Source organism: Sorex fumeus, unplaced genomic scaffold (assembly GCF_029834395.1).
Source record: "Sorex fumeus unplaced genomic scaffold, SorFum_2.1 ptg000007l, whole genome shotgun sequence".
Classification (NCBI taxonomy): Eukaryota; Metazoa; Chordata; class Mammalia; order Eulipotyphla; family Soricidae; genus Sorex; species Sorex fumeus.
This window is the reverse complement of record NW_026606064.1, coordinates 9,896,032-9,908,106: the sequence shown is the minus strand read 5'-3', so window position 1 is coordinate 9,908,106 and position 12,075 is coordinate 9,896,032. Positions and strand designations below refer to the sequence as shown.

General features: G+C 55.7%; 1 protein-coding gene across 1 annotated transcript in view; it reads left to right on the top strand.

Annotated features, from left to right (window-relative positions):
- Window positions 1–11,115, top strand: part of CRY2 (cryptochrome circadian regulator 2) — a 32,913-nt gene extending 21,798 nt beyond the window's left edge. Inside the window, exon 12 of the mRNA XM_056135775.1 lies at window positions 9,790–11,115. The gene's annotated coding sequence lies outside the window, so the exon portion shown is untranslated. The remainder of the gene's footprint in view (window positions 1–9,789) is intronic.
- Window positions 11,116–12,075: the final 960 nt, after the last annotated feature.

Sequence of the window (12,075 nt, the reverse complement as noted above, 5' to 3'; positions counted from 1 at the left end):
AGCACAGTGGATAGGGCATTTGCCTTGCCTGCGGCCAACCCGGGTTCGATTCCCAGCGTCCCATAGGGTCCCCTGAGCACCGCCAGGAGTAATTCCTGAGTGCAGAACCAGGAGTAACCCCTGAGCATCGCCAGGTGTGACCCAATAAGCAAAAAAAAAAAAAAAAAAAAAAAAAAGAGAGAGAGATTTCCCAGGTTTTGAACAGACGGCCAATCCTCCCCTTTTGCCTTTTGCAGCTGTTCTTGCTGGCCATGGCCTCTGCCGTTTTATTTCTAGTTTCTTTGAGGCGCTTCTCTTTGTAGGACGGAAAGAATTTTCCAGTCAAGCCCTCTTCTTTCTTTGCCAGCTCCAGGGGACAGAGGAAGGTCGGGGTGTGGGCCCAGCAGACCTTGCCTGAGTCTGATCCCCAGCATGGCATGTACCCCCACATGCTGTAGCCTGGGTGGCCCCTGAGCTCCACCAAGCCTGAGCACTGGGTTGTTGAGCCCCCCAACTCCAGGCTTAGCATAGCCAGAAGTGTGACAGTGTGTTATTGTTTCGCCCTTTCTTTAAAAAAAAAAAAAACACCTTTTTATGTCAGTCACCACGATCCATAATACCATCAATAATGGGTCTCTGGGGCTGGAGCGATAGTGCAGTGGGTAGGACATTTGCCTTGCACGTGACCGACCTGGGTTCAATTTCCAGCATCCCATATGGTCCCCCCAGCACTGCCAGGAGTGATTCCTGAGGCATGAGCCAGGAGTAACCCCTGTGCAATGCCGGGTGTGACCCAAAAAAGAAAAAAAAAATAATGGGGAGTGCATCTAGTCTTCCAATATCACACCCTCCACCAGAGCAACTTCCCTCCAGTTACTTCAGATCTGTACCGGTCCCCCACCACACACAACCTCCACACGCCACCCCAGTCTCCCACCATATGACCTGAGTTCTGGAGATCAGTCCTGGAGCTCCCTGAGCTTCGGCACACCCCACGCACAAGAGAGGTCCCGTCTCTGCATCCCCGCCCTGTCTGACCCCACGGTTCTGTCCACGCAGCAGCAAGTCATTGATTTCATCTCAGGGACGGGTCGTGTTCCGTCGTTCACTGTCACCATGTTCTGCTCTTCCCGGGGAATCCCGGGAATTTCCCGGGGAATCCCATCCTGCAGAGGGAAAGTGGGCCTGAATGTGGCACTGTGGGACGAGAGGCCCAGGGGCTGTGGGGGAGCTCAGGCCGGGCTCCCTGCGGGGGTGACTGGCTTCGTGGGGGCCAGAGGAGACTGACACTTTCCTTAGGCTGCTTGTTCAACCCAGCCCAGCCTAGCCCAGCCCACCCTAGCACCACCCAGCCCATCGGAGTGCAACCCAACCCAGCCCAGCCTAGCACCCCCACCCAGCTGCCCCCCCCCCACCTGATCTTCCCTTTTGCAGCTGCTCTTGCTGGTGGTGGCCTCTGCCTTCCCCTCTCCTCTCGGCTGGCTTCTCTCCAGCCCTGTCTGGGCAGCTGCAGAGGACTGTCCTCTTGAGACCTCATTCCAGGCTGTCCCTTCTGAGCCCTGTCTGCGTCGTAATTGACACCAAAGAGCTGCTGGCGTCTTTCCCCACTCCAGGGCCCCGTGAGGTCACCCAGTGTGAGTGTCTGGCATTGAGGGTCTGGAGGCGGCCAGGCCAGGTGCCCGTGCCCTTCCCGCCTTCTTGTCATCGAGGCCCTGACAGGCAGGTTTGTGCCCTCTGGGAGCCTCATTGACCCGAACTCTTAGATCTGTAAGTTCTTCCTGTTTAACAAATCCATTGGCTGGCCCCTGACTCTTAGCTGAGAGGGCCCAAGGACAGAGAGGTTAAGTGTCTGCATTGGGGTTCTCCAGTAAGATTTTTTTCCCCTTGATTTCATGTATTTTGACGTGATCTTTGTGCTTGTTTACTGTGGTTTCTCTTTTATTTTCTTCCTTTTTTGTGTGTGTGGGGGTTGGACCATACCCAGCGCTGTTCAGGGATTACTCCTCGTGGTGCTTGGGAGACCACACAGAATACTAGGGACCAAACCCATGTTGACTGCATGCAAGGCAAGTGCCCTACCCACTGTCCTGCTGCTACTGTCCCTATGGGCTGTGACCATACAGTATTCTTACCACCCCACCCTCCCGCCCCTCCACTGCTGATTGGACTCTTGACTGTTCCTTTGTCATTGATTTTTTTGTTTTGTTTTGTTTGGGGGCTGTTCCCAGAGGTGCTCAGGACTAAATCCTGGCTCTGTGCTCAGGAACCACTCCTGGTGATGCTTGGAGGACCATATGGGATGCTGGGATCCAATTTCCATCATCACACACAAAACAAATGCCCTCCCTGCTGTACTATTGCTCCAGCCCCTTGACAGTTCTATTTTAAGTTTAAATTGTAGTGTGGGTCTGAGGCTTACTGTTCAGTTAGTCAGTGACCTCCAGTTCATCAGAAAATTGTTGCCTGAGGGAGGGGAGTATAAAACATGTGAAATGTGGGGCCTGAGCGATAGCACAGTGGGTAGGGCGTTGGCCTTGCACACGGCTGACCCGGGTTCGATCCCTGGCATCCCATATGGTCCCCCAAGCACTGCCAGGAGTAATTCCTGATCACAGAGCCAGGAGTAACCCCTGAGCATTGCTGGTGTGATGCAAAAAGCAAAAAAATAAAATAAAATAAAAAAAAACATGTAAAATGAGATAGCACAGTGGGTGGGGCCCTTACCTTGTGTGTGGCCACGCCCTGTCCAGTCCTGATCAATGAGGTGATCCCCCAGCACCCCCATACACAGACAGTGAGATCTGATGCCCAGCCGTGGGGATTTTAACAGTCAGCTCAGAAGGCAGGAGACAAATAACCTCTTAATCCCTAGACAGGGCCTGGGCTTGTCGCAGATGCTCGTGCGATCAGGAAACACGGCACTTGGGACCTGAAAGATGAGTCGGATGGAAGCAGCAGGGAGGCAGTTTCAGACCAGGAAAGTCTCTCGACAGTGATGTGGTCTTGTTCAAATGGGTGAACTGCTTCGTGCTTCCTCCCGTGTAAGCCAGGGGGGTGGTTGCAGAGATGAAATGATGGAGGCCGTGAGTCAGGAGTGTGTGGGACTGCCAGGGCGACCTCCGTGGGCTTTCTCACCTAGGAGACCCCGAGAGGCTCTGGCTTCGTGCGCCTCACGGAGGCGGCTGCAGATCTCGCCAACCTTTCCCTGAGCAGCACCGAGAGGGAGGGAGAGACCCCCTCACTCACCCCTAAATGCAGGTGTGCCTGGCACCGTCTGGCCTGGGGATTGGGTGGGGATGAGGCTGAAAAAGACCTGTTCCCTCCTCAGTGTGTTGGAGCAGGGGCAGGTGGGGGCGTAACCTCCGAAACCGCTAGTGCACCCAGGGCCTGTGCAAGGAAAGTTGGCTGTGGAGGGAGAACGTGAAGGGTGGGCAGGGTGGGGTTGGAATGCTGTGTTTTCTGGCAAGCAGGGCTACGCCTCTTGGCTTGTATCAGGAAAGCAGTCTGTCTCCGAGTACCCCCACACCAGCTCACCAGCTCACATCGTCTCCCAAGCCAGAGCGGAGGCACAAAGCCCGCTCCATGGAACGTGGGGGAGGAAGAATCTGATTGTCTGCTTGTCCTGACTTGAGTGAGTGACAGAATTCCCTAGCTTCGATGAGTCACAGATTACTGGAGTTTTTGACTGGGGGTGGTGGTGGATTGGCGGCGGGGAGGGGCGGGGGGGCTGAGAACCTGCATTTCTTTCTTTTTATTTTTTTGATTTTTCTTTTTTGGGTCCCACCCGGCAATGCACAGGAGTTACCTTGGCTCTGCACTCAGAAATTACTCCTGGTTGTAATTTCCAGGACCATATGGGATGCTGGAAATTGAACCCGGGTCAGCTGCGTACAAGGCAAACGCCCTACCTGCTGTGCTATCGCTCTAGCCCCAGAACCTACATTTCTAACTGGTCCCCTCTTCTCAGCTCATGCCACCCATTCGGAGACTGCCCTTTGAGAATCACTGACTTTATCACTCAATGGGTCAGGCCCCTGACCCCCTAAACAAAATGGGGGCTAGCAGTGTCCATGTAGTACACAGGGCACTCAGCCTGGCCTGGCTTATAAATAGCCAATAACCAGGGGTGATTTTATTATTGCTATTAGTTTTTAGTGGCTTTGGAGCCACACCTGGCAATGCTCGGGGGGTTACTCCTGGCTCTGCACTCAGGAATTACTCCTGGTGGTGCCCAGGGCACCATATGGGATGCTGGGGATTGAACCTGGGCCAGCCGTGCGCAAGGCAAACCAAACACCCTCCCCGCTTGCTTATCACTCCAGCCCCTGGTTCGTGTTATTATTAGCATTTTAAAATTTATGGTTATTATTTTTTGTTTTGTTATTTTGGGGTCACCCCCAGCAGTGCTCAGGGGCTACTCCTGGCCAAGTGCTCAGTGGTCATTACTGGTGGTGGTCATTACTGGTGGTGCTCAGGGGAACCACATGGTACCAGGGGTTGAACCTGGGCCTGAGCTCAGCCGATGAGACCCTAGAAGAACATCAAGTTCCAGTTGAGTCAGATCCCGGAGGGTCTTAAAGGTTAGGCAGGTGAGTCCTTTGGTGTCTTTCCGGTAAGGGGCATGGGGAAGCAGAAGGGTGAAATGACCTGGTGGGCATGTTTGGGGGAGTAAGGGAAGGAGGGGGCACCCAGGTGGCTGCAGCAGCGTGTCCAGTGGGGGCCAGGTCAGTGATCAGAAGGCCTGATGCCCAGGTTCCCTCTGCTCTCCTGGGGTTCACTAAACGCCGGGTTATAAGTGGGCCTTCGTCAGAGGGCTGGGCAGTTACAGACCCCCCTGCACGACCGACTTGGGGTGTGCACCCTGGTCTCTGGGAACCGGAAGGATAGTTAGACCTGTGTATTGTGCTGTGCATCTCCCGGGCCTAAAGGTGTCGCGCCTCACCTGTGGAACGGTGAAAAGAGTGTCTCATCCCCCAGTTCCGCCTTCACAGCAGAGCATCAGGGGAGGAAAACGAAACCCCCTGTGTGAAAAGTCTTCTGTGAACCGCAATGCACAGAGGAGCTCACCAGACTCTCTCGCCCCTGCTGCTCAGGGCCTGTGGGACTGGCAAATCCGTGACTTGAGTCAGAGCTAGCACACATGGCGAAACGGGCCGCAGAGCCATGACTGGGTGGCCTCATTCCAGCTAGTGTCCTGTCGAGGGACTGGGACTTGCTCCTTTCTCCCCTCTGCCCGCTTGCTGCAGTGATTTGACCCAGGCCAGCATGGGTGTGACTCGCATTCTTTAGTGGCCAGTGCACCAGTTTGAACCTTTGGCTGTTGAGTGCCAGCTCCGAGCTCTGTTTCTTTCTACTGGCAGTTCCAGGGGCAAATGCCGATGTGCAGATTAAAGACCTTTTTTTTTTTTTTCCTTTTTGGGTCACACCCAGCAATGCTCAAGGGTTTACTCCTGGCTCTGCACTCAGGAATTACTCCTGGTGGTGCTTGGGGGACCACATGGGATGCCGGGGATTGAAGATTGAATCCAGGTCGGCCACATGTAAGCTCTATCCACTATACTATTGCCCTGGTCTCCTGCAGGTTAAAGAGAACTGATGGGCAGGCCTGGTCTCTTTCCACACTTCCCGCCTCCCCACGCGAGCATCTGTCCTGCGCTGAACTTTACTGACCAGGGCTTGCCAGAGCACGGACCAGCCCCCACGTAGCTCTTGTTTCTTCTGCTACCCACAGTCCTCTAAGTTGCTGACGGCTCAGTATTCCACTGGGCTGGAATTGTGTACGGAGTTTTCTCTTTGGTCCAATTGTTCTGCCCTGCAGGGTGGGGTGAGGGCGGCTGGTACATAGTGCTCTGCAGGGAGAAAGTCAGAGGTCAGCTCTCCGCACCCACAGTTCAGCCGTTCCCGGGAGGCTGGGCTCTAGGGAGGGCCCGGAGGGGGCTTCATTGGTCAAGACCTGACTTCCGGCATCTCTGCCTGTCCCTTGACACTGTCGGCGTAGTACGTTCCTCCTTGATAAAACGCACCAGCGGACCAGTCTGGGAAGCGCCGAGCAGATATGAACCTTCGGCTGCTGCTTAGTTCTGGCCAGTAAAGGAGAAGCTGGGGGTCCTAAGAGATGGACCAGGGGTTCAGGCACATGCCTGAGGTGCGGCCAACTCTGGTTTGATCCCCAAACATCACCAAGTGCAGACCTGGAGGTCCCCAGCAAGACGGGGTGAGTGGGGGAGAAGAGAAGGGGCAGGTGATCCAGCACCCCAGGGCCTGAGAAGCACCGCTTGGATGTATCACCCCCTCAACTCCCTGATATTAGGAAAGATGAGGGGGCTGGAGCAATAGCACAGTGGGTTGCATGTTTGCCTTGCACGCAGCCGACCTGGGTTCGATCCCCAGCATCCCATATGGTCCCCCGAGCACCCCCAGGAGTAGTAATTCCTGAGTGCAGAACCAGGAATAACCCCTGAGCATCGCTGGGTGTGACTCCCCCAAAAAAAGAAAAAGAAAAGATGAAATTCGGGGTCCGTGTGTGCCCTCTGCACTTGCTAAGCATCCCTCCCTTGTTCTGTGTAATTGTCGGGTACAGGAAGGGAAGTGTGGCACTACCCAAGGAAATGGTCCCAAGCCTAGAGCTTGGTCCTGCCCCCACTCCCCTCCCACCTAGACACACACCTGACTGTCCCTCTGTACTTCCTTGCTGCTCACCTGGGAGCTGGCAGATGCTGGCGACCTCTGAGACTCGTCACAGGATCCAAGTTCCCTCCAGGCCTGTGCCGTAGGTGCCCCTTGGTGGGCTAGAGCCTGTTGCAGGTGCCCTGGTCACACACACCTGCAGGGTGGCCTTACAGAGCTAGTCTGCCTGTTAGCAGCTAAGGGATGGGTGTGTGAGGGTACCAGGCACATGGAGGGAGCATCCCGGCACTCGGGACAGCTGATATTCCATTAGCGGCTGGCCGAGAGTGGACCCCGAGATGGCTTTCTTCCAGTGCATGTTTTTGGAGCTGATTTCCCCGCCGGCACCTCTCTCCCCGGGATGCGCTTCCCTTTCCTTCCCTGCTGCTGTCATCACTTTCCTGCAAAGGCTTCCTTTGATTTCCCCAGACCCCTTTCCCTGCAGGCTTCAAGCCCTCGCTTGAGAACAAGGCCGGCTCCTTAGCTGCTGACAGGGCAGCTTGAACTGCTAGTTGAACAGCCGTTTGGCTCACCTTGTGGACAAGGACAAACTGGTTCTTCCAGACCTGGGGGTTCTGGGTCTGTGCTTTTGCATCCTTTATGCAGAGACTCGGATCCTAGGGCTTTGCTGAGGTCAGTCCCTGCCACCCCCGTCACAGGTCTTTTGCTCGGCTCCACGCTGCCAGTTCCTCTCCCCACCCCAGGCAGAAGTGCCAACGGCAGTAGGTGCCAACCACTGGCTTTAGTTTCTGTTTCTGTGGCGCCAAGGATCAAACCTGTGTCTCGTACGTGCCAGGCACTTACCACTGATCCGCAGGGCATTGGTTTCTGGTCTTTGGTTTGGGTTGGGGGCTGCATCTTGTGGTGCTCAGGGCTTACTCCTGGCTCTGTGCTGACCCCTGAGCATTGTTCAGGGGATCATTTGGGGTGTCAGGGATCTAATCCCATAGGATCAACTGGGTTGACCAGGTACAAAACCAGCGCCTTCCCTACTGTGCTGTCTCTCTCTAACCCAAGGTGTGGGTTCTTAAACCCTTTTTTGCAGTTATCCACATTTTGGGGAGCCTGGCAAGGGTTGAGCCTCCCCTTTGAAAATGACACCTATTTGGGGAGACTGGAGCGATAGCACAGTGGATAGGGCATTTTGCCTTGCATGCGGCTGACCCAGGTTCGATTCCCAGCATCCCATATGGTCCCCTGAGCACCGCCAGGAGTCATTCCTGAGTGCATGAGCCAGGAGTAACCCCTAAGCATTTTTGGGTGTGACCCAAAAAGCAAAAGCAAAAAGAAAGAAAGAAAGAAAGAAAGAAAGAAAGAAAGAAAGAAAGAAAATAACACCTGTTTACACACAGACAGAAAGGCGTATGCAGAAACTTCGTCTCCACAGACTGGCCTTTACACCTCTCCTTGGAACCCGTAAGGTTCAGAACTATTGTTCTGAGGGCATTTCTGTCCTCTCCCCATCTTGAGAGGGAGGGAAAGTAGAGAATATCTGGTGGAGGGATTCTCCCCACCCTCCCGCCATTTTGTTGAGGTTTGGCTTAATACCAGAGTCCTGAAAGAGACCCATATACAAAGTCTTAGTAATAGTTTGATGTATGTGCAGTAGAATGAGTGTGATTTGACGAATGACCATCAAAGTTGCTGGAAACAGTCATTGTGGGCACACATTAGAGTCTGGAGCGCCACATACTGATGGCATAGGTCCACCTGTCCCTTCTCACACTTGCTCGTGGTTTTACCCTGGGTCTAGATAAACACTTATCCAGATGAAACCTGTAGATTCCAGAGTTGTAGGTGCTGAGAGATGATTTTGGATTTTTTTTTGGGGGGGGGTTGGGGGTGGGGAGGGTGGTTAGGCCATAACTGGTGGTGCTCAGGGCTCACTCCTGGCTCTACACTCAAGGCTCACTCCTGGTAGGTCCCCAGGGGACCATATGGGGTGCCAGTGCCAGGGATCAAACCTGGATCAGCTATGTGCAAGGCAAAGAGCCCTGTTTGCTGTACTGTCACTGTTCAGTAATCACTTTAAAATCCCGCTTTCCAAATGCTGTCAAAGCCTAAGGCACTAGTAGGCGCCAGCATAGGACTTGGAGGTGAGGGAGTCAGAGGAGCACAATTCTGCCCTCACACGAGTATCTGACCCTAGGTAGGTTCAGTCGGCTGCCTTTACGGGGCGCACACTGGAGGCTGCTTGAAACTCTACACTCAAGAATCACTCCCAGAAGTGCTTGCGGGCGGGGGGCGGGGGGGACGGGGGGCAGGGCACATGCGGTGCCAGAGATTGAACCTGGGTTGGCCACATGCAAGGCCGGAGCCTATCCCCAGCTCTAGCTTTCTGGCCCAGTAAACGGCTTCTTGCTATTGTGTCTGCCTCCCAGCACTCTGCAAACAGGTCCCGGACCCTGCACTCTTTACTCTCGGACATGCCGGACCTCCATAGACAGGCCCAGCTTGGCCTCCCCATCCTCAGCAAACAAGGAGTTCGTGTCTTCCCTCTGCCCCACATTCAGGATATTAAAACCCTTGAATCGCATCATCCTTGTGTCTCTTCTCCCCTGTCTCCCAGCACTGTGCCAGCATTCTGTTCCCAGCCTGGGGAAACGTGCTTCTCTAAACCTCACCTCTGCCTTGCAGGTTGCCCTCCACTTCTCCATCTCTGACCGCAGCCACTGTGCATTGACCGGTCCAGGGCCAAGGTCTCGCAGGCCGAGTGAGCCTCAGGGAGGTCTTCTGCATCCTTTGTGACCCATAGCCCTGGATCAGTACCCAGAGGGCCTTGCAGGAGAGAGTTTGCTTGAGGCCAGCCGGCAGGCAGAGTTCAAGCTCCTGGGCACTCCCGGCATTGAGTTGGCATCAAGTCCCTCTTGGACTCTTCTCGCCCCAGGCAGACCCAGCCTCCCGGGGACGCCACTGTGGGAGGCATCTGCGGACAACTGAGCATCTCCCGAATGCTCCTTTTTTGGTTTGTTTTGGGGCTACACTCAGCGATGCTCAGAGGAATTAGCGTGGCAGTGCTCTGGGGACTCTGGGATGCTGGGCAGTGCACCCGGCTCGGCTGTGTGCAAGGCCAGAGCCCTACCCACTCTCCTATCTATCACTCCGGTCTCCTGAAAGCTCCTTCTTGTGCTTGTTCTCTTCCAGCTGCAGTGCTGAGGCGCCAGGAGCCCAGCTTGGATGCCCGCCCGAGCAGCTGCCACTGCCACGCACAACCGGCCACCATCGGGAGCACTGACAGAGGGAGCGAGCGCGTGTGCATGGGAGCGGGTGTGTGGAGGAGAGGGCTGCCCCTGTGCGTCTTTCCACCTGGGGGTTCTGGACGCCCCCTGGTCTGCTGGGGTACCTGACTCCACTGGCCTCCGGGCACCCTCCCCCCCATCCCAGGCTAGAGGTTCCGCCAGTGACCCAGGCTCTGGTCTCAAGAGTGTTGTCTCTTCCAGGGCCTGAGGTTCCAGAGGCAGCCAGAGCCATGCCCATTTTTCTGTTGGGCATCCTGGAGGCCGGGCATGCCAGCATGGGCGAATATGAGTGTGTGTGTGTGTGTGTGTGTGTGTGTGTGTGTGTGTGTGTGTGTGTGCATCTTTGTGTGCATTCCAGGCCTTACCACAAGGCCTAGTTTTTCTCATAGTTGGAAATTCCCCGGCCCCGCTCCTCCGACCCCTCCCTGGGGATGAGCACAGGCTGTGGGCAGATCCACACAGCCCCCCACCTCCACAGAGCCCCTCAGAGTAACTGTCCTGCTTGCAGGTGTGACAGATGCACCCCAGTCTTTCTGGGTGAGGCCCTGAGGTCAGGAGCAGAATCCCAGGTGGGGTGGAGGGTAGAGGGAGCAAGCTGTCTGGGATCTGAGTCCTCCCACCTCCGGCCACACGCCAGGACCCCATCTGCATGCTGGCTGGGCTAGTGGCTGGTTGCTGGGGACCAGGGGATCATGGGAACAGCCTGAAATGGACAGTGTGTCAGCCTGGGCAAGTCTTCCTTCCACCCTGTGGCCTGCAGTTGAGCCACCAAGTGACTTGTGTGTGTGCATGTGTGTGTTTGTGTGTGTGTATGTCTCTGTGTGTGTGCATGTGTGTGTTTGTGTGTGTGTATGTCTCTGTGTGTGTCTATCTGTCCATCTGTCCATCTGTCCATCCACTGGGGACAAATGTAATCAGATGACTCATTCCTCCCTGGACAGTCTCCTCCCATGTGACAGGGAGCTGACCTTGGGTGACCACCTCCCTGCCTCCCCGGGGACCTGTCTTAGCCACAGACAGGTCTGTGACTTGCTCAGACCCAGCCTGCCCCTTCACCATCTTCAGTCCAGAGTCCTGCAGGCAGCATTTTCTGAGCTGCCCTGCTCCTAGCTAGAAATCCCAGAGGACCTTGGGATTTCTAAGCCTTGACCAACACCGTCCTCTGTCCTCTCACGGACCATATCCTGGAGCCTGGGGCCAGGGGGCAGGGCATGTGGGCTGGGGACTACCCAGTTCCTTTACCGCCATCCAGGAGGAATGAGAACAGGGGGAACTTCTGCCAGGGGTGGGGGGGAGATAGAGGAAGCCTATCTGGCTAGGCTGGCATGAGAGGTGAGGCCACGTGGGGCTCAGGCCGAATCAGCATTGATGTAGTAGCACTCTCGGGTACCAGGATGGTTCCCTTCTGCCTTCCCAGTTGGCTCCTCTCCAAGGTACGGGGAACGAGAACACCCCATTTCTCTGGCACCCTGGCCCATTCCTAGTGGAGCAGCACTGAGAGAGGTTGGGGAGAGGACACGGCCTGTGGCCTTCAGCCCACACCAACTTCACGCCCCCCTCTGCTGGGGGTGCTCCTACCCCCCACACCCCAGCTCCAGGGGCCAGCATGGAGGTGAGAGGGTCGCCAGCAAAATGCACTTCATCCAGAGGGGTTCTCCCCAGTGCGTGAGCATTCACTCCAGCATAAACATCTGATTCTCTCCATCAAAGCTGTGCTGTCCTCATTTCGTGGGCTGGCTGGGGGCTGGGAAAGTTCAGGGTGAAATGGGGCCAAGTCTGGGGTCGGACACCCTATTTCTGCGGTGCCAGCAGCCTCTTGCCCTTGATTGGATTGGAAGTGCAGGGAGCAAGGCTGGGTGCCCCAGGAGTTCTTGGGAGCTGGCTCAGCTGCGCCTGAGCTGGGTGGCCCCTGAGAGACCCACACTGGAGATCAGTAAGTGGCTGTGCACTCTCTCCAGCCCCATGAGTCTCCCTCAGCCTCATATCAACCCCTTAGGTCTGCAGGTATGGAGTGTGGGGCCCCTGGCAAATGTGGCCCTGGCAGGTGTTCGGCCTCTGCCCGCAGTCCAGCCCAGGACCTGTAGACTGGCTGGAGAATCTGCCCTGGGTGCAGGCTACACAGATGCTGAGGGCCGGCTCCGACCTTAGCTGGCACTTCAGCTCTGGGTAGGGTAATCCTCGGGCATGCCTA